This window comes from Myxine glutinosa, chromosome 4 (genome assembly GCF_964187855.1).
Source record: "Myxine glutinosa chromosome 4, kmMyxGlut1.1, whole genome shotgun sequence".
In the NCBI taxonomy this organism is placed as follows: Eukaryota; Metazoa; Chordata; class Myxini; order Myxiniformes; family Myxinidae; genus Myxine; species Myxine glutinosa.
The window spans coordinates 169820537-169846529 of record NC_136264.1 but is presented as its reverse complement, the minus strand read 5'-3'; positions in this window follow the sequence as shown (position 1 = coordinate 169846529).

The window sequence follows — 25993 nt, the reverse complement described above, 5'->3', positions numbered from 1 at the left end:
ATTTGCGACAATATTTATCAAAAGGTCTAAGAGTAGAGAAGATCCATAGGGTTCTAAAGTTCAATCAAAGTCATTGGCTAAAGGAGTACATTGATTTTAATACACAAAGAAGAACAGAGTCAAAAACAGATTTTGAGAAAGACTTTTATAAATTGATGAATAATGCGGTCTTTGATAAGACCATGGAGAACGTGAGGAAAAGACAAAATATCAGACTATCAACATCTTGGGAACAAGCATCAAAATTAATTAATAGACCGAGTTTTATAAGAGCCGAGGTCTTTACTGAGAACTTTTGTGCGATCCATTTGGTTAAAGAGAGTATTGAAATGGACAAACCTATTTATATTGGAACATCAATTCTTGATTTATCAAAGTCATTAATGTATGATTACTTTTATAATAACTTGAGGAAGAAATATCAAAATGATGTTAATCTACTTTATATGGATACAGATAGTTTTATTTTGAAAATTAATACTGATGATGTTTATTCAGACATGAAAAAGGACATTAATATCTATGATACAAGTAATTACAGTCCAGAGAGTGAGTTGTTCTCTTCTAAAAATAAAAAGGTGATTGGAAAGTTCAAGGATGAATTAGGAGGAAATGTTATGAGTGAATTTGTGGGATTGAGGTCCAAGGCTTATGCTTATAAATACATTGTGAATAACGTTGAAAAGACTGATAATAAGTTAAAAGGTGTAAAGAAAAATGTTATTAAAGAAACAATAAACTTTAAGGATTATTATAACTGTTTAACAACAAAGAAAGAAGAGTTTAGAAAGATTAATGGAATAAGAAGTTATAAACATCAATTATATTCAGAAGAGGTGAATAAGAAAGCATTGGGGGCTTTTGATGAGGTTTATTTTTGAAAATGGAATTGATAGTCTCCCTTATGGTTATATAAGTGATAAGATAAATAAGTGATAAGATATATACAAGTGATAAGATATAAGTGATAAGATATATATAAGTGATAAGATATATATAAGTGATAAGCTAAAAAGGGGGTTAGGGATTTTAATGGGCTACCGCCGCCTTTTTTTACTATTATATAAATGATAGAACCAAGTATCAACCAGACTAAAGAGTGGAGGTGTAATCAACCTTGGTATATAAATGGAAAACATAATGAATGTGAAAAATATCAAATAAGACTTATTGAAAAGGCAACTGGTAAAAAAGTTCACAAAACAAATAAGAGAATTAATTTAAATACTGGTGAGTTGGGTGAAAAAGATGGAAATATTTTTGAGTGGACGGAAAAATTTGATGGTCGTCAGGAAAATATATACTTTAATTTAAAAATGGTGTGTGGCACTGGAGGCGCTCAGACAAGGACATTGAGGGAGGTTTATCATTTTATTTTAGCTCAGTTAAAATATCTTGATAAAGAACCAAACTCAAACATATACTTTGTTAATATATTAGATGGTGAAGAGAGTTGTAGGAGAATTAAATTATTTCCTACGCATAAACAAATATTTGTAGGATCATTGTTTGAGTGGTCTACTAGATGATCTGCCAGATGATATGTATAAGGCTCAGTGTCAATAGTAGAAGAAGGATCATAGGTCCATAAGGTTAGAAGGATCATAGGTCCTCAAGGGGGGGTGAGAGGGAGCAAATATTCATAGGATCATTGTTTGAGTGGTCTACTAAACAACAATGATCATTGATAGTAAGAGTAAAAGGCCCATAAGACCAAGGGGGGAAGGAATAGAGGTGTTAAGGGGAAATGAAGAAAAGTGATGGTGAGAGGAAAATTTACATGTGAGTGAATGGAGATTTGGGGCTGTCCCAGGAACAACATTTATCATCTACTCACATTGCATATCAAGCTGGAACGAAATATTCGCATCTCAAGTTAATGACACCCAAAAAAAGTTATGCTGAAATGGTGCAAACATTAAGTGAAGATGCCTCCTCATTTAGAACACTTAAGGAGTGGTCATCTGAATTCATGTGTGGTAGATGGAGCACAGAAGATCAGCCAAGTTCAAGATGGCCCAATGAAGTCATTTGATGAAATGGTGTATGCTGTTCATGATGCAATGACCCCAGACAGGCAAATCAGCATTAATTAATTAATTCGCCTGTGTTCATGGCAAAAACAAAACATTGGTTGAACAGGTTTTGTATGAAAAGATAAGCATGAAAAAGATATTGGCAATATGGGCGCCGAGAAAGTTAACATCAAAACCAAAGTGCATGTGCAAATATGCAAATTTGATGTCAAATTATTGGTAAATTTGAATGTGTTCCACATGCTTTCTTTAGCCATGTAGTAACCCAGGATAAAACATCATAAGTGCACCACTTTGATCATGAATCAAAAGAACAGAGTAAACAGTCAAAAAGTTTGCTACACCAAAAAAGTTTGAGACAGCCACCTCCAGCCTCAAAGTCATGACATTTGTTTCGTAGGCTTGTGAAGGTTTTACATGGTGGACTATCTACATAAAGGAATGACTGTTAACGGCCTGTAATATGCTAATTATTTACACCAATTCGAGAAGAAATGATAACAACGTAAGGGCTCATAAGAGATGTCTGGCATCACCAGAACAATGCACATGCACATGCACATTCTACACAAATTATAGCTTCCGAATTCTTCCACATCCTGCCCATGCACCTGATCTGGCTTGTTCAGACTTATACCTTTTCCAGACTGAAACTTGAGCTCATGGAAAATAAAGTAGACTCTGATGAGACATCGGACAATTGTGATGGAATGGAACCTTCCTCGTGTATGTGTGCACACATGAGTGAATAACATATTTGACATTACATCTTTATATTCAGCGCTGTGAGAAGCTCAGCCAGTGGCCACCGACAAAATTGTGCTTCGTGACGTTGACGTCACGACGTTCGGCTCAGGTCGGAGAATGACTTTACACGATCCTTGCCCCCGACTGTGTATGTGTGTATATATATATATATATATATATATATATATATATATATATATATATATATATATATATATATATATATATATATATATATATATATAGGTCGACTCCATATGATGAGTGGATACCAGAGATAACGTCACCGCATGGCAGGCGGTGCGTATCGCTCCCAGCAAGGTGCAGCAGCAGCTGTATGGGACACCTTGCTGGCGGTTCTCCACTGATGATATGAAGGTCGCATAGTGACTGATTATATATATATATATATCCACGATATCCATTTTTCCGTTCTCCAACCTATAGCTTTGTCTTTAAAAACTCAACGTTTCGGCCAGTAACCCAGCGTGCGCCGAGCCTCCACTAGCCTTCATCAAGAGAAGTTCCCTTGTTCACCTCCTCCCAGATATATCTGGGGGGAGGGGTGGGCCTATTCTATCAACCAATCACAAAGCTGCGTTGCGAGACCTCGTGACCATGGACCCATGCTCGGCTTATGTTGCAAGTGTTTTGTGCGTGTTTGAGCGGTGTATTGTGTTTTGTTGTCCGTGTCGGCTATGTCCCACTTTGTCTTTGTCCTCCTCCACGCATCGATGTCTCTCTGGTGTGTTTATGCATGAGAGGTCCGTATGCCTGTGGTAACGCCACAGTCTCCTCTGTCAATGGTGCCCGCGTTTGGCCAGTGTGCCAGGCCTCCAGTATTCGCCTCCTGGCCCGGTTCGGGGATGCCGCCAGCACGTTCACATTGTCCCACAGAGGAACATGGCCCGCCCTTATTCCATGCTTGGCGATAGCAGATCTTTCTGGGTGATTACACTCAAAGGCCTTGTGGTGTTCATTAATGCGCTGGCCTAAGGTTCTTCCAGTCTCGCCTATGTATTCTCCACCACAGTCACATGGAATGGTGTATACCACACCTGTGCAATCATTCTTCAGTCTTTTGTCTTTGACCTTGGTCAGTGCACGTCTCAAGGTGTATATAGGTTGTTAGTTGACCCTCACCCCGACCGGTCTCAAAATCCTGCCAATCCTTTGAGATACCCGTGGCACAAATGGTAGCACGCAGAAGCCCTTAGGTGGTTCCTGTGGCACGTCCTGGATTCTTGGAGCCGCCAGTACCATTTCATTTTTTGGGCAGAGGTGGTCTGGGTAGCCATTGGCTTTCAATACCCATTTGAGATGCTTGATCTCTCTCCTTTTGCCCTTCAAGGTGGACGGTATATTCCTTGCCCTTTTTACGAGTGTATTCACCACAGCTCTTTTATGGTGCAGTGGATGGCAAGACGTGAAATCGAGGTAACGCTCGGTCTGGGTGGGTTTCCTATATAATGCGGTACTGAAGCTTCCATTGAGGTTCCTCCTCACCAAGACGTCCAAAAATGGAAGCGACCCATCCTGTTCTTCCTCACAGGTGAATTTGATGGAAGGAAACATTCCACTGATGCCCTCCTGGATTGCATTAACAGCCGTGCTGGGGCAGATGACAAAAGTGTCATCGACATAGCAGTACCAGACACGTGGCTGTGTTGGGAGGGATGGGATGGTGCGTGTTTCCAGCTCTTCCATCACCATATTGGCAACCACCGCAGACACCGGGGAGCCCATCGCAGTGCCGAACACCTGTTTGTAAAATGTGCTGTCAAAGACAAAATAGGTGGAAGACAGACAAGTGCTGAGGAGGTGACAAACGTCATCAACATTCAACTTGTTGGCGGCCTGTTTCGGCGGCGGAAGAACCTTAGGCCAGCGCATTAATGAACACCACAAGGCCTTTGAGTGTAATCACCCAGAAAGATCTGCTATCGCCAAGCATGGAATAAGGGCGGGCCATGCTCCTCTATGGGACAATGTGAACATGCTGGCGGCATCCCCGAACCGGGCCAGGAGGCGAATACTGGAGGCCTGGCACACTGGCCAAACGCGGGCACCATTGACAGAGGAGACTATGGCGTTACCACAGGCATACGGACCTCTCATGCATAAATACACCAGAGAGACATTGATGCGTGGAGGAGGACAAAGACAAAGTGGGACATAGCCGACACGGACAACAAAACACAATACACCGCTCAAACACGCACAAAACACCTGCAACATAAGCCGAGCATGGGTCCATGGTCACGAGGTCTCGCAACGCAGCTTTGTGATTGGTTGATAGAATAGGCCCACCCCTCCCCCCAGATATATCTGGGAGGAGGTGAACAAGGGAACTTCTCTTGATGAAGGCTAGTGGAGGCTCGGCGCACGCTGGGTTGCTGGCCGAAACGTTGAGTTTTTAAAGACAAAGCTATAAGTTGGAGAACGGAAAAATGGATATCGTGGATATAATTCCCAACCGCCCTTCATTACTTGATATATATATATATATATATATACACACACACACACACACACACACACACACACACACACACACACACACACACACACACACACACACACACACACACACACACACACACACACACACACACACACACACACACACACACACACACACACACACACACACACACACACACACACACACACACACACACACACACACACACACACACACACACACACGTATATAGCCCGTCACAAATGATGGGTTGGAACAGTTGTTGTTGTTGTTGTTGGAAACAACAGATTGGAACGTTGTTGAAGAATTAAAAGTTGGAACAGAAGAGAATACTGGAACAGAAATATATACACATATATATATATATATATATATATATATATATATATAGTCCTCAGTTCAAAAAACACCTGGTCACAAGTGTCCCGCACTGACCGGGTCCTCAGTCGAGGTCCTCAACATCATCCCGTTTCGGCCTTTCAACCTCGATACGGTCAGCTAATTTGGGCCAGCAGGGGCACATACACATCCACATGCAGCAACTTCACCTGGATGCGTACATACCCCCACCCCCAGCCAGTGCGAACGCAGACTACTACAACAACAACAACAACAACAACATCTCTTTTATGGCCGAGGCCTTTTTTATTATAAAAAAAGGTAAAAAAACACGCTCAAAAGACAATCAATAAACCCATCACCATCACCACCACACAAGAACCCAGGAAAATCAAAAACCAAGAAATCAAAAGCCAAGAAACAAGATATCAAACAATAAATAGGAACTCAAAGAGAGAAAGCAAACCAAAAGATCAAGAAACGAAAGAAAACAAGGTTCAAAGACCAAAATGAAAATCAAATCAAATTCAATAAACCATAAATCATAAAAACCAAAGTCCATCATCCCTATCCCAAACCCCCCAAAACCCCTCTCCCACCCCAGGCAGCAGACACCTAACTCTAACTAACCAAAGGGGAGGGAGAAAGGAAAGAAGACCCTATTCCCCCTCCCACCCCCCCGAAAACAACCAAAGAAGGGACACCTTAAAACAATAAGGGTCAAGGGGCCTTTTTTCCTTTGCATACCGAAATCAACAACCGGCTGCTAACCGCAGCCGGGAACATGCAGCCACAAACACGTTGAGGGCTCGACCCACCGCTGGAAATAATAATGAAAGAAAATAAAAATCAAACCAAGGCAAAATCAAGATCAAACAAAAGGAAACCCAACTGCCCCCACCCTCCCCAGGCCGTGCCCGGGAGGGCCCACCCGGAAGATGCACCACAAGGAAGGCCCCGGCTCCCGGAGCTGCCCACGAGGCGTGAGTGTCCCAATGAGAATCACCGCCCGACAGGGCCCACAAGCACACCTGCCGGAGCACCCCCATCCTTTCCAAGCCCGGGCGGCAAGCTCGGTCAGGGACTACGGCTGCACATGACTGTCGCCCGCACATTTGGAAGTAACCTCCCGCGGGACCCCCCCCCCCCCCCTTCACTACGGAAAAGCCCAGCCATATTCTCCGCTCCAGGGAAGGCTTTACGACACACCTGATGCATCGTTGCGGCCAGCACCCCGCCCCGTCGCCCGCAGGCTGTCACCAAGCCTGTACCTTTGGAGGCAGGATTGGGCCATGCCCCATATCTGCCCAGGATCCAACCACACCCTGGTATGGAAACCTCTGGTTCTCGCTCGCCACAAGACAGTCTTGATAATACAGACCGTTCTCCAGGCCTGCCTCCACTTGCGGACAGGCACTGGTTGTGGTAGGAGCCCGCTAAACGCAAAGACGTCCCGTCTGACCATCACCAGCCAAGGCACATAGCATTCGAGGAGGCCAGCCGCAAGCGACCAGACCCCCTCGGCGACAGGGCAGTCCCAAAGGACATGCCTGACAGTTTCGTCCCCTGTGCATCCGGGTCAGGGACACTGGACCGACACATTCAGGTCCCTCTGGAACTGAAACACCCGAACCGGAAGACACTCATGGGCGGCTTGCCACGCGACGTCCTTCTGGTCGTTAGCGAGACAGCGAGCCGAAACGTTCTCCCAAACCTTTCTCACCGTACGTTCTGCGAGAGGCCTTCCGCAAAGGATACGCACCTCACGCAGCACCTCCCTTGGGCGCAAGTGATCCAGGACCTGCGACAACTGCCAACCGATGGGCTGACAGGTCAACAGGCCCTGCTCCCGGGCGAACCCCTCAAACATCCGGAAATGCCCCGGACACGACCCAGAAAAAGGCCAGGACAGCGGGAGGGACCGCCCTTCCAACCGCGCGATGGACGGCCCCAGAAAGAAGAACAAAAAATCCCGCGCCAGCAGGCGACCCGGGTCCTCAGACACGAATAACTCAATGAGAGTACACGCAAACGCAGACATACATACAAACACCGGGCAGGGGACACCCTTCCCACCCAAGGACGGGCTCATCTTCACAACCCTCCTACTCCTGCGCTCTGCTTGGGTACCCCAGAAGAAAGTGAAAATTAATCTTTCTAGAGCCCGTCCCACCGCAGGAGGAGGTGGGGAGATTCTCGCCAAATATAACAACTTACCGATCAAAACATTCTTGATCACTAAATTTCGCCCCTCCATGGTTAGGCGACGAGACCGCCAAAAAGCGACCTCCAATTCCAATCCCCCAATGACCGTTCGCCAGTTCTCAGCGGCCACGCCGCCTGGGTCAAAGCAGACCCCGAGGATCTTTAATCGATCTCTCCGCTCCGTGTATGGGCAAGGAGGGCCGGAGCCCGTCCTGTGCCGACCAAAGTGCATGACCTCACTCTTCTGAGGATGGATTTTAGAAGAGGAGGCCAACCCAAAATGCTCGCAGAGACCCACCAGTCTGCACATGGCGACGGCATCGGTGACAAACACCGACACGTCGTCCATTTACAGACTCACCTTTAGGCGCTCCCCATGGGTTCCGGGCATCCACAACCCAGGGAAGGATGGGTCCGCTCGCAGTGCACAAGCAAACGGTTCAATACAAAGGACAAAAAGGACTGGTGACATTGGGCAGCCCTGCCTGACCCCAGAAGCGACTGGGAAGGCTCCCGAGAGGTGTCCGTTGACCAAAATGCGGGCTTCAACGTCCCTATACATCAGGTCCACCCAATGCATCAAATTTTGCCCAAAGCCAAAACGGTCCAAAACGGCCATCATGTATTCATGTGACACTCTGTCGAAAGCCTTCTCCTGGTCCAAACTGACTATGCTCAGTGGGAGGCCTCCCTCCTCCGCTAGCTGGATCGCCTCTCGAACCAGGCCCAGGCTGTCGGACACTCTGCGTCCCGGAACAGCACAAGTCTGGTCCGGGTGCACGAGGTCCACCATGACACCATGCACCCTCTTAGACAGCACCTTTGTTAGTATCTTGTAGTCGACATTCAACAAAGTGATCGGGCGCCAGTTGGACAGATCCTCCCGATCACCCTTCTTGTGCACGAGGTTTACGACGCCCCGGCGCATCGAATCTAGAAGCCTCGCAGAGGTGGCTAGCTCCCTCACTACCTGCAGATAATGCTCGCCAAGGACGTGCCAAAGGTGGCGATAAAACTCCACAGGCAGGCCGTCGTCACCCGGGGTTTTATTCGCGGCCAAATCCCTAACAGCGGAGGTCAATTCCTCCAGGCTCACCAGCTCCTCCAATCGCTCCCGCTGTTCGGGGCTCAAATGATTCCTCAGTTGGCCGAGAACGTCGGCCATCTGGATTTGGTCAACCGGTTGTTTTTCAAAAAGCCTGGAGTAATAGTCCTCCACTGCTTCAGTAATTTGGTCCGGATCCGAAACACGGCCTCCCCCCACATTAACCTGGGCCAAGTCGCCCCTCTGCCTGGCACATCGTTGGAAGAAAAATCTGGTACACCTTTCGTTCCCCTCCAATGCCTGCACCTTGCTCCGGAAGATGACGGCCCTCGCCCTGGCTTCGAGGAGGCCAAAAAGCTTCCCCTTCACCCGGCGGATTTTCCCCGACACGTCCCTCCCTTCGCAAAGTTTCTTATGCAGGCGCTGGAGGTATGCCTGCATGCGCTTCAAACACTCTCGTTTCCCCGCGGCCCTCATTCGCCCGGCCGTACGGAAAAACCCTATGGTCCTACGTTTCACCTCCTCCCACCAGGCTGCCGAGGTAGGGAAGAGGCACCTAACCGTTTCCCACTCCCCATACTTCCGAACGTAGGCATGCACTAAACTGTCATCCTGCAAAAGGCGACAGTTAAGCTTCCAGAGTCCAGAGCGCCGGGGACGCACCCCATTTAATTCAATACCCAGAGACAAACGACAGTGATCTGAAAATGCCACCGCGTGAAGTACCAGGTCCGGGTCGCCAAAATTTGGTGTCAAAAAGATGTAATCAATCCTAGCCCGACTGGTACCAGCCACATCGGTCCAGGTGACCTCATTCCTTTCCGCACCCGTGTCCCTCAACCTAAAATCCTGAACAAGCCCTTTAAGGGCCCACGCCGATGGCCCCAGGGGCAACCTGTCCAATCTTATATTAAAATCTCCCCCGACGATCACGGGGCCAGAGGTGGAGAGGAGGGGCCCCAACTGGCGCAGGAGCTCCACTCTTTCATCCCCCGTCGTTGGAGCGTACACATTGACCAGGGTCAGTGGGGTCGAGGACACCACCACCCTGAGCATGGCCAATCGCCCCGGGATAATTTCTTCTAAACTAAGGACCTCGACATTCGGGCTCTTAATAAGGAACCCTAATCCTGCCGCCCTGTTAGTGTAGCTGCCGGACCAATACGACTCTCCGTACCGCCAATTTGCATGGAGGTATCCATACTCACCGTGCGGAATATGGCATTCCTGCAACAGGCAGACATCCCATTCAAAATTGCGCAGTTCTTCAAAAATAGCGATCCTCCGGACCGTGGTACGGACTCCCCGTACATTTAAACTCGTTAGTTTAAAGCTCATAGGTGTTAGTGTATTAATCACCAACACTAGTGCAAACCACGAAAGGGGAGTCATAGGACTTATGAGGCTCCTCCCTCCTTGCCAAGACACGACGAGCTACCATTCTTCCTCCCCCTGCGTTTCTTCCCACAGCCGGGAGCCACGAGGGTGCCCGGGAGCCAGTCCCCGTCGATGCAGACATTCTCCCCCGGGTAGCAGGGAGAGGTCCTCCTCCTCGGGGGTCAGATAAATTACCCCCCCCTCACCTGCCACCCAGGGAAGAAAGCCACCAGTCCTCCGTGAGCAAACCCTCCTTGAGGCCCATGGCCACAGCTGCCCCCGGAGGAGGGGTGAGGTCAACGGGTGGGGAACGACTCATGGGGAAACGGGAACGTGAGCGTTCAGGGGTAGACGGCATTTGGGCCCTCCCCCGGAGACCTGCTGCGGCCAACCCCGACTGCACCCCCCCCCCCCTACCACGAGCAGGCGATCCCCCAGGCCTGGATGGGTCGCCTGATGCACGGGGGGCTCTGCGCCCCACAGGGGTTTTCTTCTTTGACGTTCTTGTGTTCTTTCCCTGTGGGGCTTTGCCCAGAGGAGCTTTCCCTTTGTCCTGGCCCCTCCTCTGACGCTTCTTCTCGATCCATTGTCCAGGGTCACTTTGCTCATAGCCGGAGGAGGAGCCATCACTTCCAGCCTCCGGCAGCGGGGTTTCTGGCACCGAGGATGTTTCTTCTGACCCCGCCACCGGAGCCACCATTCTTCGTGCATCCTCCCCTCCCACCGCAGTGGGCCCAACACCCGGCGAAGCCACATCCACGTCCTGATCTAACCCTCCCTCCTCCATGTTCTCCTTTCCCTCCACCTCCCTCCTTTTACTTTCTACGGGGCGGGGGGCTGACACACACACAAACACATTAGTCCCCCCCTCCCCGACCCCAGATGCAATACCCTCCCCTGACCCTTGGGCAACCCCCTCCCCTGCCCCTTGGGCAACCCCCTCCCCTGCCCCTTGGGCAACCCCCTCCCCCGCCCCTTGGGAAATACCCTCCCCCGCCCCTTGGGCAACCCCCCTCCCCCACCCCTTGGGCAACCCCCTCCCCCCATCCCTTGGGCAACCCCCTCCCCTGCCCTTGGGCAACCCCCTCCCCTGCCCCTTGGGCAACCCCCTCCCCTGCCCCTTGGGCAACCCCCTCCCCTGCCCCTTGGGCAACCCCCTCCCCTGCCCCATTGGGCAACCCCCTCCCCTGCCCCATTGGGCAACCCCCTCCCCTGCCCCTTGGGCAACCCCCTCCCCTGCCCCTTGGGCAACCCCCTCCCCTGCCCCTTGGGCAACCCCCTCCCCTGCCCCTTGGGCAACACCCTCCCCTGCCCCTTGGGCAACACCCTCCCCTGTCCCTTGGGCAACACCCTCCCCTGTCCCTTGGGCAACACCCTCCCCTGTCCCTTGGGCAACACCCCCCCTGGTCCCTGGAGGCACACCGTCCCCTTTCCCTGTCCCTGGGGGCACACCGCCCCCTGTCCCTGGAGCAACACCCCCACTCCCGCCCGCAGCAGCACGCATCCTGCTCGCGTAACACTGCGGCAGGAGCGGAAAGTGTGCCCCGGCGCACCACAGAGGTTGCACCGCACCGCTTGGGTGCAGCGCTCCCTCAAATGTCCCAACTCGCCACACTGAGTGCAGATGTTCACTGTACACCCAGTAATCAAGTGGCCAAGTTGACCGCATCGGTGGCATAATTTCGGCTGTCCCGTGTAAAAGACTTGGCCTCGGTCCATCCCAACCATAATCCCATTAGGGATGTGGGTGACCGTACCATCCTCCCTCGTCCGCAGCTTTACCCGGAACTGCTGAGTCCCGGTCCAAATACCGAGGCTGTCCCGGACGAGCCGTACTAGGCCTCGGATGTCCGCGTATCGACTGAGCCAAACCTTGACATCATAGTCACTCACGCCTTCGTTGTACAGGTGGACGGTCACGACTCTCTCCTGTGTTTCTGAGAGAGCCTCGACCGCCCAGTCTGCCAGTTTCCCGGCAGACCGAGCGGCAGCCCACCGGCGCCAGAACTCGGCAAGTCCCTGCCCCGTTTGAAAGGACACGTCGCTCGAAGCCACGGGCGAGGGAGATCAGGCAGAAAAAGTCAACAGCCTTGAACCCCAGCACACCCAACAATACATCTTTACCGAATTTATCTCTAGCCAGAACATTACACTCATTAATCCACCGAAACCGGACACAATTATGGCGCCTGCTCATCATACCGGGGTTCTAGGAGGGGCGGAGGACAACACTCGGGGTGGGGGGGGAGGGGAGAGTGGGGGGAGGGGGGAGTGGGGGGGGGATTGGGAGGGAGGGGGGATTGGAGGGAGGGGGGATTGGGGGGAGGGGGGATTGGGGGGAGGGAGGGGGGGGTGGGGGGGGGAGGGAGGGAGGGAGGGACGGGAGACGAAGGGGAGCACAAGACTCCCCCCTGTCTGGTGGGCAACGCCCCCCAAACAGGAGGAAGGATGGGGGAAAGCAGGGAGGGAAAAGACGAACGAAAATGCAGGACAAACAGGCAATAATAAGAGCAATAAATAAACAATGAGAAATAAATACGAACACAGCAAAACACAGGAAACGCAAACACCGGCAAAGGAGACCAGAACTGATTCACTCTCGCCGCCACATCCAAATCCATAGCACCAAACAAACACAGTGGAACACTCAAACACCCACCTTTATACCCTTCACCACTCCCCAAAAAAACACACCAGATCATTCATACACACACATACACACACACACACAAACACACACACACACAACACCAACCAACCAACCACCTACCCTTACAACATACACCACTCAACATACACATACACACTCATGCAGAAATTAATTCATGCAAAAACACACACCCTCACCCACTCACTCATATACACAAAATAAGAAATAATAATAGTAACAAAAAAAAAAAACACCACACACAACCAACCTACACTGTTCGACGTGCCTCCATAAACTTCCTCCATATCCAAAATGAGCCTTTCAAGGCAACCTGGGCCACCTTGTCACACATCCTCCTTCTTTCTGTCCCACACACTCCCAGCCTAGCAAGAAATATATATAATTACACACAAAATATATACACACACACACACACACACACACACACACACACACACACACACACACACACACACACACACACACACAGACACACACACACAGACACACACACACACACACACTCGAGTATATAGCCCGTCACAAATGATGGGTTGGAACAGTTTATTTGACGGTGCAGCCGCGTGAGCTGAAGTCTGAAGCCTGGGTCTCGTGTCAATGTGCTTATATCTTCTTTATTTATTAGACATCCTACAGACATAAATGAACACTTGGTTTACTCTACGCACTTTGCACATCAAGTTCAGCGAATTTCACCTCCCTACGCTGTGTATTTATTGTGATTAAAAGAAAAACCGCTTCCGTCCACCGACCTTGAGGCTTGGTTTGCAAGCCACCATCTAAAATTCCAATGTAAGAGGCATAATTACTCTTCATAATACATAAATTTTGGGTCTTCAGAGTCCTCGGGGTATTTTGGGTCCTCTGGTTCATTTGGGTCTTTTGGGTGCTCAAGCTCTTTTGCATCCTTGGGATCTTCTGGGTCATTTGGGTTCTCGGGGTCTTTTGGGTCATTTGAGTCTTTTGGGTGCTCTGCATCTTTAGGGTCCTTGGGTCTTTTTGGTCATGTCGGTCTTTTGGGTATTTAAGGGTATTTGGTATATTTTGGGTCTTTGGGGTCTTGGGGTCTTTTTAGTCTTTGTGCAAAAGTGTGGTGCAGTCGTGGGGTCGTTGGGGTCTTTATGGGTCTTTGGGGGAATTTGGGGTCTTCTGTGTCTTTTGGGGTTTTGTGGTCTTTTGGGTATTTAAGAGTCTTTGGGGTATTTTGGGTATTTTGGGTCTTTAACGTTCTTCAGTCATTTGGGTCTTCGGGATATTTTGGGTCTTCAGGGTATTTTGGGTATTCAGAGTCCTTTGGGTCTTCTGGGTCCTTGGGGGTCTTTTGAGTCTTCAAGGACTTTTGTGTCTTTTGGTTTTACCAAAATTTTGGGTCTTAGGATCTTGTGGGTCTTTCGTGTCCATTGGGTCCTCAGGGTCTTTTCAGTCTTTTGGGTCTTTGGCATCTTCAGGGTATTTTTGGGGTCTTTAACAGTCTTTTGGGTCTTCAGGGTATTCGGTGTATTTTGGGTGTTTGGGGTCCATTGGGTCTTCAGGGTCTTTTGGGTCTTCAGGGTATTTTGCATCTTCAGAGTCCTTGGGATATTTTGGGTCCTCTGTCAGCGAGGCACCATGTGAGGCCTTGGGAACCTGGGAGGAACGGTTTTGTGCTTCATGTGCCTGGTTCATCATCCTACCTCACCTGTTCATCCTCCCTGGTTCCTGCTCATGTGCCTGTTCATGATCCTGCCTCGTCCTGCTTGGTCATCCTGTTCATATCCCTGGTTCGTCATCCCATTTGTGCCTCCTCCCTATCCTTGCTTGAGTCTGATATGTGGCGCCGCATATTTCCCTTATTTCTCTTGTAAATACTTAATTGTTGTGATTCTGTGTTTCCTCTCCTCCACCGCCCCCCCCCCCACCCCGCCCCCTCATCACCGTTCACCACTGTCGCGTTCTATTTTCTCCTGTTATTTGTGGAGGGGAATAAACCCAATTATAATCAGATTAAGAATATCATGTGCTTCTTGTGATTCCCACGCACGAATCCGCTATTAATTGATCGCCGTCCAATGGAGTAAAAGCCAGTTCAGTCCATCCATCCAGTGGTCAGTGTTAACAGACTGCTGGACATGACAGCATTCAAAACCTTTGCCTAATTAACTCTTTGAGTATGGTGAAATCCATCATTAAGAAGTGGAAGACATATCAAACCACCCAAACTCTGCCCAGATCAGGTCGCCCATCCAAACTCAGCAGCCATTCAAGCAGGAAATTAGTTTGGGATGTCCAATGAGTAAATCCATCAATGACTTTGAAAGACCGGCAAGGCTCTATGTCTGAGATGGGGGTCGGTGTTCATCAATCAACAATATCCCGTTCCCTTCACAAAGCTGGTCTCTATGGACAGTTGTCAAGAAAGAAGCCATTACTGAAAAAGACGCATTTAAAAGCTCATATTGAGTTTGCGAAAAAGCATCTTAATGATACTGCAGGCATGTGGAGAAAATCTTTGTGGTCAGAAGAGACAAAAATTGAACTTTTGGTCTAAATTCAAAACATTACGTCTGGTGTAAAGTGTTACCTTCTAACAAAGCACACCACCCTCCCTGTCAACACCATCCCTACTATCAAGAATGGTGGTGGCAACATCATGTTATGGGGATGCTTTTCATCAGCATGGACTAGCAAGCTTGTCAGGATAGAAGGGACAATGGATGGTGCAAAGCCCAGGATAATCCTTGATGAAAACCTGCTTGAGTCAGCCACGAATCTGAAACTGCGTAGGAGATTCACATTTTAGGCCGGTAGCAAAACCTTGGTAAGGGCCTAGAAATGAAATTTCGTTCCGCGGAATGGGTGCTAGGTGAAATTTCACCTGATGCTAGCTGTCGGTACACCAAACATCAGAGAAAAAGTTCTCCATCCAACTCTTGCCCATTAAGGTTATGGAGGCCCTTAAAGATATAGTAGTTTATCCCTTTCGACAAAATACCTTTAAAAAGAAAACATCTTTACTGCGGCATTTATACGATTATATGAGGACCATAAACGTGCCGCCAGCAGTCGGGGGATGTGAAAAGGCCCTTCTGATCATCCGGTGTTGAATTTCCAACCCCAGTGGCATAGCGAGGGGGGGCATGGTGTCATGCCCCCCCCCCTCCCTCGGCAATCTCAGGCAATCTAACTTTCAAAATTTTCCCGGGGGTGTCCATGGGGCCATCCCCCCTCAGGGCCATGAAATTTTTCAAAAATAACAAGAAACTATTCAGGCTTAGCTGCAACTTCAGCAACGGGCGCAATATGGCCACAGATCGCATCTCAGGCAATCTAGCTTTCAAAATTTTCCCGGGGATGACCCCCTCTCGGGTAAATGAAGATTTAAAAAAAAACGTCTGGTCATTGGTCCCCCCCTCGTGTAAATCCCTCATATAATTGTATAATATGCTAAAACCATTCTGTGTACACTGCTTAATTTTGATTGGCAAAAGGGTTGATATGCGATAAGCGGATAGACTGCACGTTGGGCTTGGGCGGTTCACTGAAGATAAATTGATCCTCCTGAACACTCTTGAGGTTGGTAACTCACCCACGAAGTGAACAACCGCGGAATGAGATGGATGGTCATGGAGCGAGCATTGCTCAAGATCCTTGAGGTGAATAAGGGAAAACAGTAGGCTAGGGTGGTCGAAAAAACATCGATCTCTCCGATTTTGATGCTCTACTGGATTATTGTTAGAAATGGTCTAAAACATTCACCCACCAAATATTTTCGCTCAATTCCATCTAGAAACTCATACACACTTCAATTGAAATATGGCGTTTTTCACCAAATTTGGCTAAATGAGAACAATCCAATAGCAACCTAGGTGGAAAAAGCACATGCACTATTGTACTAAGCCATTTTGTGGTTCATGACTTTTTGCATGCGCCTGTGAGTGTGAAATCATCATGGTCGAAACATGCTTGACAATGCTTGAAACATGTTTGAAACATGTTCATACATGTCTGACTCATGTTTCGACCATGAGGACTTCACAGGGGTATGTACATTGTACCATAAATGACATTATTTAGGAAAAGAATATTTCTAAAGTCTTTGTAAGCCTCTCAACATGGACGATTTTCATTAAAATTGACCAAAATAGCAAATTTATATGTTGAGTGTGTATGAGTTTATAGATGTAGTCAGGTTCACTATGTCAATAAATTATATTTCGTTCAAAATCATGGTAGATTAGCAAACCTATACATTTTTGGAAAGGTTATAGCATAAGGAAACTAAAAATCAATGTTTACATTTGGAGAGATACCTGTATGGCGGCCATTTTGGATTTTCAAAATGGCCACTGTAAAATACATATTTTGTTCTATTTCTGCCTCTAATTACCCTAAAAACTTTAAAAAATATACTAAACCTATATTTTCAGGGACAAGAAATCCAATGAAAGTATCAAATTAGTGCTATGGGGAATGGTAAGACACGAATCAAAGGTTTTGAATTGCAAAATACTGTCTTTATATTCGCGATAAGTTGCATAATCAAATACATGTTATCATTTTGTACAAGCAGTTAATAACATCAAAATGTGTCACAATAATTCATATCACCAAACATACACAGGCAGTCAGCAAAATCATATATACACATGCAGTCAGTATAACTTCACATCTACACTTCACATCTTCACATCTACACAGTCAATGACAAAATATACACAGGCAGTCAATGGCATCAAACATACACGATTACAGAATATGCCATTTAGAGTTCGTCATCACTGTCCTGTGTGTCGTATCCGACAATATAGTCCGCATCGTTTTCACAGTCCGTTCCACACAAGCAAAGGTCGGTCAAATTGATTGGCAAATCGAATTGGTCGAATGGTCGATCGAATCGAATTCGATGAATCGAATCGAATCGAATTGGTCGAATGGTCGAATGGTCGATCGAAGCGATTGGTCGAATGGTCGAATTGGTCGAATGGAATTGGTCGATTGGTCGAATTGGTCGAATTGGTCGAATCGAATTGGTCGGAATTGGCAAATGTAAACATTGATTTTCAGATTTTCCATGTAATAACGTTTCCAAAAATGTATAGGTTTGCTAATCTACCATGATTTTGAACGAAAAAACATAGTGAACCTGACTAATGACTCAGATGCAAAATATTTTTTGGGTGAATGATTTAGACCATTTCTAACAATAATCCAATAGAGCATCAAAATCCAGATAAAAAAGTGATTTTTTTTGGCATTTTTGGACCACCCTACAGTAGGCCGTGCTGACAGTCAGAGCTATTCACAGCGTGTTTATTAGTACCGTACCGTACTTACAAAAACGTTTCTCAAACACTACAGGTAAAAAACAATATAGAGTGAACAACGGAGAAACCTTAAAAACACCGTAAATCACAACCATATATGGGCATTGGGCATCAGATTTCAACAGCTCAAATATTGAAATGCTAATGGTCGTTTTCTATGTCGCTGTCATCACTCCCGGACCCATTTTCGAATGCATTTTCCGTCGTCGTATTGGTACTCTCGAGTGTAGGAGTTTAACGTCTTGGCACAGTGAAAGAATTTTCAGTTCAACTGACGCGACATCGACGGCGGAATATTCTACCAGGTCCTGTTCACAGTCAGCACCAACAATCCAGGAGATGAGCTTCAATAACAGGGGAGGCACACTACGCCTCATCTCGTCAACAGTCAAATCAGATGCTTTTAACGGCCATGATGGTGGTCCTTCGTCTTGGCCAGCCATTTGAGCCCTGATAGACAAAGCAGTCAAGTAGGCCATTCAGGACTCTTCCTCATGGGATGGAGTGGAACTCCTACCTGCTGACTCAGGAGAAAAAGTCATCGTCTTCAGTTTCGATGCTTCTGGTGTCTGTGGAAGAACCTCCGAGTTGGCTCGCGACCGCACCAGTTGTCAATGTATCGGCAAAAACCAGCAATGACAGATTCTGCTGCGGTAGGCGGTATAAATGGAGTTGTGGATACCTCTTTGCTAGTATGTTCTTCAGTCGATCATTCCTGGTAAAAAGATGCACAGGAGGCATTGTCAAATGTTATCATTTCATTTTCATCAATGAAGGAAGTTGGGGGCATGCGCGTGAAGCGCGTTGCCGCGGGCGCTCATCTCCCGACACGTTGGCTTTTGAGCCTGCTTACTGCCCAGACGATAGAGCCGACTACTGCAGAGTTCATCAATAAGCAACTGATAAATATGAGTCTAACCAAGAAAATAAGTCGAGCTTGTGAAAAGTAATTACCTCCATGACACATCCACTTTGTGGAACCTTTTGACCATCTTGACCAACATGTGAGACAACTTCGTGAGTCTGACGACTTCCTGCTCAGTGATGATGCGTCTTTCGATGATCTCTCGGCAGAATTCCTCAAAAGCCTCTCCGAATGGAACACTGAAAGGGACAAGGAAATTATTTAATTTTTGAGACTACAATGATAAATAGCCCCGTGGGGGACTGACGGTTATTTCTCGTTGGGCCCTTGATTAACTAAATATCTCACACAATTAACCGAAATCGATAGAATTAAAAAATGTAACCTGTAGATGTAGAATCGATGTGATCCTATCATTCTATATGAAAATCCGAACCATTTCGATGAATACTGGGAGATTTAAATGAGGAATACTTTCAGTCGAAGTAAGTGGTGACGAGTAAGTTGGGGGAGGCCTCATTGCCCCCCATTTGCAGTAAAAGCACGGTTACGGGGAAATACAATTTAAGGTTATGGCGTTGTCCAGATGTTTCATGGCGAGTTGGTGTGGATGTACCTGGCAGTTTCTGGCAAAAATATTTTTTAAATTAATTAAAACCCCCTTTCACCCCCGTCATGAGGGGCGGATCCAGATGGGGAGCACAACCCCATAATAACTCGTTGTCCTCTTGCTACTACCAAAATTGGTCTGAATCCGTCGGATAGTTACCGAGAAGAAACCGTTTTAATGATAATGAGGAATTAGGGGGAGGCCCCATTGCCCCCATTTGCAGTAGAGGTACGGTCATGGGGAGCACAACTTAAGATTATGGGATTGTCCAGATGCTTCATGGTTAATTTGGTCTAGATCTGCCAAGCAGTTTCTGACAAGAAGATTTTTGAAATAATGACTAATATTAAGGGCAATACCCCCTTTTTACCCCTTTATAGGGGACGGATCCAGATGTAGAGCACAACCTTACGAGTCCTTGCCGACCTAATGCGTGATATCAAATCTGTTCAAAATCGGTCGGGTAGTTTCCGAGAAGATGTTTAAGTGAAAAGTTTACAGACGTCCGGACGTACGGACGGACGGATAGACGGATGGCCATGGTAGTCACTTTATAAGCGGAGAAATAACCTAATAATTCACATTTAAAGCAGATTTATTTTCATCAATATTCCCTTGCTGAGTGGTATTTCATTTGTGATTTTACTACAAAATGTGAAAGCAGGAAATATAAAGAAATTTTGCAGTTCAGTGTCTCAAAATTATTGTTAACTTCACAGAGGATGCATAGGCGGATCCAGGAATTTTTTAAGGGGGGGGGGGGGGGGGGGGAATTTTTTTTTAACCCTCACCCCCCCTTATATTCACAAAAACTCCTCGAAAATAGGCCAATTTATTTTCAAAAGTTTGAAAAAAAGTTTTTTCCCCAAAAAAGTATATATATTTTTAAATCGTCTTATCACCAGATTTTTAGGGGGGGCCCTCTTAGCCCCCCTGGATCGGCCACTGGGATGACTGTAAGATGTACTATGAATCAGTATATGAATTGCACAATTGGAATATACTGTATAACCAACCTAAATTTTATTTTTAAAGTTATACACAAGTTAAACACAACTACATGTTTAGGATTGATTGATGAAATAGATTAGTTACTTACTCCTCCTTCGATGACTCTGAGCTTTTCTTAGCCTTGGAGAGGAAACGAGTGAACTGCAGGAAACAATTTCGGTGATACCGTATCTCCGCTGCCACACAATCAGTCACGCGGGTATGGTGAAGTATGGTCTCTGAAATGTTCTGTTCTGACCTCGTGCCATATTTTGCCTTCAATGATGCTGCCTCTATCAGACGACCTGTTGTAAAAAAGGGAACAATTATTAGTCACTAATACAGCACTGACATCCGGTTTTTCATATACAGTATGCACCACTTAATATAATCTAGGATAAGATAATCAGCCACTTAATAGAATCAAACTACCCTGGCCAAAAGTGATTCTATTAAGAGACGCATACTGTACCATATGCTCATATTTTAGGCAGAGTTCAAACATGTTAGTACGCCTTCTGAAGCAGGCCCCATCATAGGATAGAAAATCGTAGATGGTATAAGGTACCTACCAGCAGTCAATGTTTGAGCTAGCACCAGAAGATCTCGTGTTTTACCACCATGATGTCGTTTCAAATAGCTGTCCTTCTTACCACATAATAAACAGACTTTAGGAAGCACTCCTGTGGTTGAGGATGGTGTTGCTATTTTTGAATGGCAACGCAGTTTTTTTGCTGGAGACATTGTGATTGTTTGTACAAGTGCTGTACTACACCTCTTCTCACTGGCTTGCAGACGTTTCTTGTCCGTAAATCGCTGGTAGCATGTGGCATGAAAACCACACACATCCTTCGGTATTTGCTCAAATGGTGATTCAAATGTCACTGATAGTAATGCCACACTATCATCGAGATGAAGGGCCGCTGCTCCGGCTCCTGGTATGGGAATCGGTGCCGAGGGGGACTGGTAGTGGTAGTGTCGAAGATGATGATGATGGTTGTGGTGAATTGCAACTGGGGCATTCGAAAAGTTTCTTTGCCACATGAGAGCATTCACCATCGAGACTCACCCATTTTTTTGCACAGTCAATGAATGTGGACCATCTCTTTTCTGTAAAAGGCTGCACCACCTCACCATGGACGCTTTTTAGGTGCAAAATACACACTAAACGGGCCTGATCGCTTTCAACACGGTCAGTCATGGGCGCAGCCATGACAGTTGATCACAGAAGTCACATGATCATATTCTGTTATGTGATTGGCTGACACCTGTCTACATACGCGAAAGGCGGTACAACGGCACCCGAGATAGGCAAGTGGGCAAGACAATATAGTGCACACAATTTCATCTCGTAACATATGTTTGGGCCAATATATTTTGGAGAACTTTTGATATGTTCAACACCATTAGATTCAACAACTTTTCGCATGGTAAAATTTTAGCACCTCGGACAGGAAACGAAATGTCATTTCCCACAGAGTTGTTACCGGCCTATTTCAGCAGGACAATTATCCAAAGCACAAAGATAAAGCCACACAGGAGTGGCTGAATAAGAAGAAAATGAATGTTCTGGAGTGGCCCAGTCAAAAGTCCTGACTTGAACGCAATTGAGCATTTATGGTGAGACTTGAAGATTGCAGTCCATCGATGGTCTCCATCAAATTTTGCAGAACTCAAGCATTTTCACGTGAAGAATGGGCAAAGATTTCACCATCTCTGTGAAAAGCTGGTAGAAAAGTAGCCAAAAAGACTCATAGCAGTCATTGCTGCAAAACGTGCTTCCACCAAGTACTGACCTAAGGGGCTGAATACTTTCGCAACCAGGAATTTTTATTCATACATATTTTTTGCAGTTATTCCTGACATGTAACCTCATTCAAATGCAACAGGGTTTGGCTTGATGACTTCGGTTGTGAATAAAAAAGTTAATTTTGAAAAATTGTTTCTACATAATTCGTAATTCATCTGAATGTGGCATTATTGGTAGGGGGTGAATACTTTTTACAGGCCGCTCTACACAATGCACTATTACAGAAAATATACAACAAAAATGAACATGTTGTACAGTGCATTAGCATTTGTATGTGAACATGATACTTCCTTCCAATGTATAATGAATGTTGTGCCAATTATCCTCTTGCACGTTGGAAATTCATCCCAGTTTTTTTGGTGCCATATCACCCACTATATATATATATATATATATATATATATATATATATATATTGTTACAGACGCGGTTTTAGATGTTATATTGACCGAGCGGTGGTGTATTACCGCGTCCGAACAGCTACTCCCCGATTAGAACCCGATCCCGCCCGATTCCACTCGAACGTTGGCCGAACCGCGCTACGCTAAATCAATGATGGAAAGGACACAACGGCTGGGTTAAATGAAACGACACAAGGGGTACAGTTCTCAAGACCTCCGGAGGAGGATATAATTGGTGATGCAGAAAAGGGGTAGATTACAGGGTAAGAGGTAAAGCACAGAAAAGATGGGCACTTAGACACAGTCTTATCTAACCCCGACAGACCACAGACAAACGGGACAAGACTGACTTACACGGGGATTGATGGCAGGGAAGGACAGGCAGTCGATAGCACAAGGTGCACCTTGGCTCAGGGGCAGAATCAAACACGGTCCGGTCCAGAGATGCGGGGAGGTATTGCAGCGCTCGGAGGTGGCGTCTTCTCTCTCCAAGCTGAGGGCGCATCTGACGTCACCTCCCTCTTCCTGCGCATGCTCAGCGGGGAGTGACACACCCTCGGCTCGTTGGCTCCGCCCCAGATGGAATCGGTCCGCCGCTTCTATTGGGTGCGGGGGGTTACCGGGCTCCGCCCTTGACGAGGAGCTGACAGCGAGCCCCTGCGTGGTAACCCCGTCGGAGCACATGTTCAATGGCGGCTAACCAAGCCGGAGTGAGGACGCACACTCCCCGCGCCGCCGCCACTGTTGTTGTTGTTGTTGTACCATGAGGAAGAGCTGCGGGGAGGTATTGGGAGGTCCTAAACTTTCTAACGGTGCCATACAATCACATTCTGGTGCAACGAAGAGTCAGAATTAATGGAAACGAGTCCTTAACTGACATAGACTAAGAATAACTAGCAAGATGTCCTATAGTTGTCTACGTGAGATGCGGTGGACCTGGATGCGACATTTAATGGGGGAAATAGGGGAAGGTCGGGTCTACAGAGTGTTGTTTACAGAAAATGGGACTAGGGAATGGGGGATTGGGGATAGTTGGGAAGTATGGAGGAAATAGGGGAATATTTACAAGCGGATATGGATGGAGGCCAATCTCATATCCGCAACATTGCACCCTTCTCTACCTCAGGGTGTCCCGACCCGATAAATTTTTACCTACGTTAGTGTGGCCCTCAGATGTAGTTCCCTCTACTATTAACTCAACCCTGAGTGCGACAGTTTTACAGATGTTCACAAATGAGTAAATATTTCCCCCTGCGACGTTGCACCCTTCTCCTAACAGAAACACACCCACAGGATAACCGAATCGCGGAAAGCATTCTCAAACTAAACATACAGCCGGTAGGGAGCATTATTTACACAAGACTGATATTTACACTACGATCCAGGACCTGTTCTTTGAGGAACACATGCAGATGTTATGCATAGAGAGAGAGCACGCATGCCAGCATCGATACACCAACCCACGAGTGCCCTGTGGCCCTACGGCCTTTAATAATGTGCAGAGCACCCCATCCAAGCACCAAAAGCACCACCCCATCATGTACAGTCAGCACCATCCGGTGCACCAATAAAGTGTTCATAAAAATGCACAATTAAGTGTTCATGGTCACCGGTGGTGTCGCAGCCGGCCGATGTTCTGCCGCTGGTCTTGCCTTCATGGAGCACTTGGCCTTCTGGCTTCCTTAGAAATAAAGAAAGGCGCCAACCGCGTCCATTTCTAAATTGTGGCCATCAGGGGGGCCAACTATAAGTGGTTCACCTGTATGGCATAGGTGCCACGTTGACCCAGAGGTCCATCAACGGGTGGTGCTTGCCCGCAAAAGAACTGCGGTCCATGGTGGGCGGCCACAAAAATTACGGTCCATATGGTGCATCGATCCAGGCAGCAAGCAGCGAAAGTACAGGCCCACAACTGCGGAGCCAGCACCTCTCTCTCCTCTCTCTCTGCCCCAAAGCCAGATCCTCGGAGGTGGGAGACAAAAGAAAACAAGTGAGTAAGGTGGTAAGGGCGCAAAAGTGCACGGATTAAAGGTAATGCACACTGGGGGCACATGGGAACCAGGTGAGACAGGTACGTTCCTACCGTACACCCCCCCCCCACCCCCACCAGGTAACCTACATTGCACCTCCCTTACCCCTTACTGTATCCACAAAACACAACACTACCCATAAACATCTACTTTACACATCAACAAACGTCCCTACTGTCTTCCCCGTTCCTTCCATAAACCAAATTCGTCTTCTCTCCCTCCTAACCAATCAAATTTGCCATCTCCAACTCAACATCAAAATTTGCCATCACCAATTCATCATCAGTCCCTCCTAAGGAGGGAGAGATGGAATCACCCCAATGTCTCATCCACGTCGTGATGCGTCTCACAATCCAACAGCAATTCTCACTTCCTGCCACACAAAACAAAGAAAACACAGGTGTGGAGTCATCATCACCACAGGTAAGTGGCTGCGTATGGTGCGACAGGTTCATCAATCCTAACTATTTCTTAAATGACTTTAACAACTTTACATTACCCGGGGTCTTTCCCTGCCAATCCATTGGCCAACTTACACTATGGGTTCTAAAAACCAATTCCCATTGACCAAACTGTGGTGCTTCTCAATTTGGGGTCTCACTCCCCCGATTCATCTCCCGGTGCCCTCGCACAATTTCTGGGCTGTGACGTGTAGCTCTCCCAGCAGGTCTACCCACCTGCACACCTCCACCACTGTAGTTGCCACCCGAGCTTACCTGCTCCTCACCCTAACCTAACTAACTGGGGAAGGCCCTTTCGCACTCTCACCCCCTCAGTGCCCTCTCTGGCACGGGCTGCCCGATCCACACCCGGGATCCTCAGGCACCCACTGACACTAACGGCTCCCAGAGCCCACCTGCGGCCTCACCTGGCCGACATCCTCACAGTGGTGGAGTGCCCAAACCAACTACACACACTAACAGGCTACACGCCCAGCCATTTCCACAACACTAATGCACCCATCCAAAGACCATTCTTTCACCCGCACCACAGATGCCAATATCCAACCACAATTTACCTATACCTTCTAACTATTCTTTAAACTACCCTCCCCGGGTACTCGTGAAAAGGGGGGACCA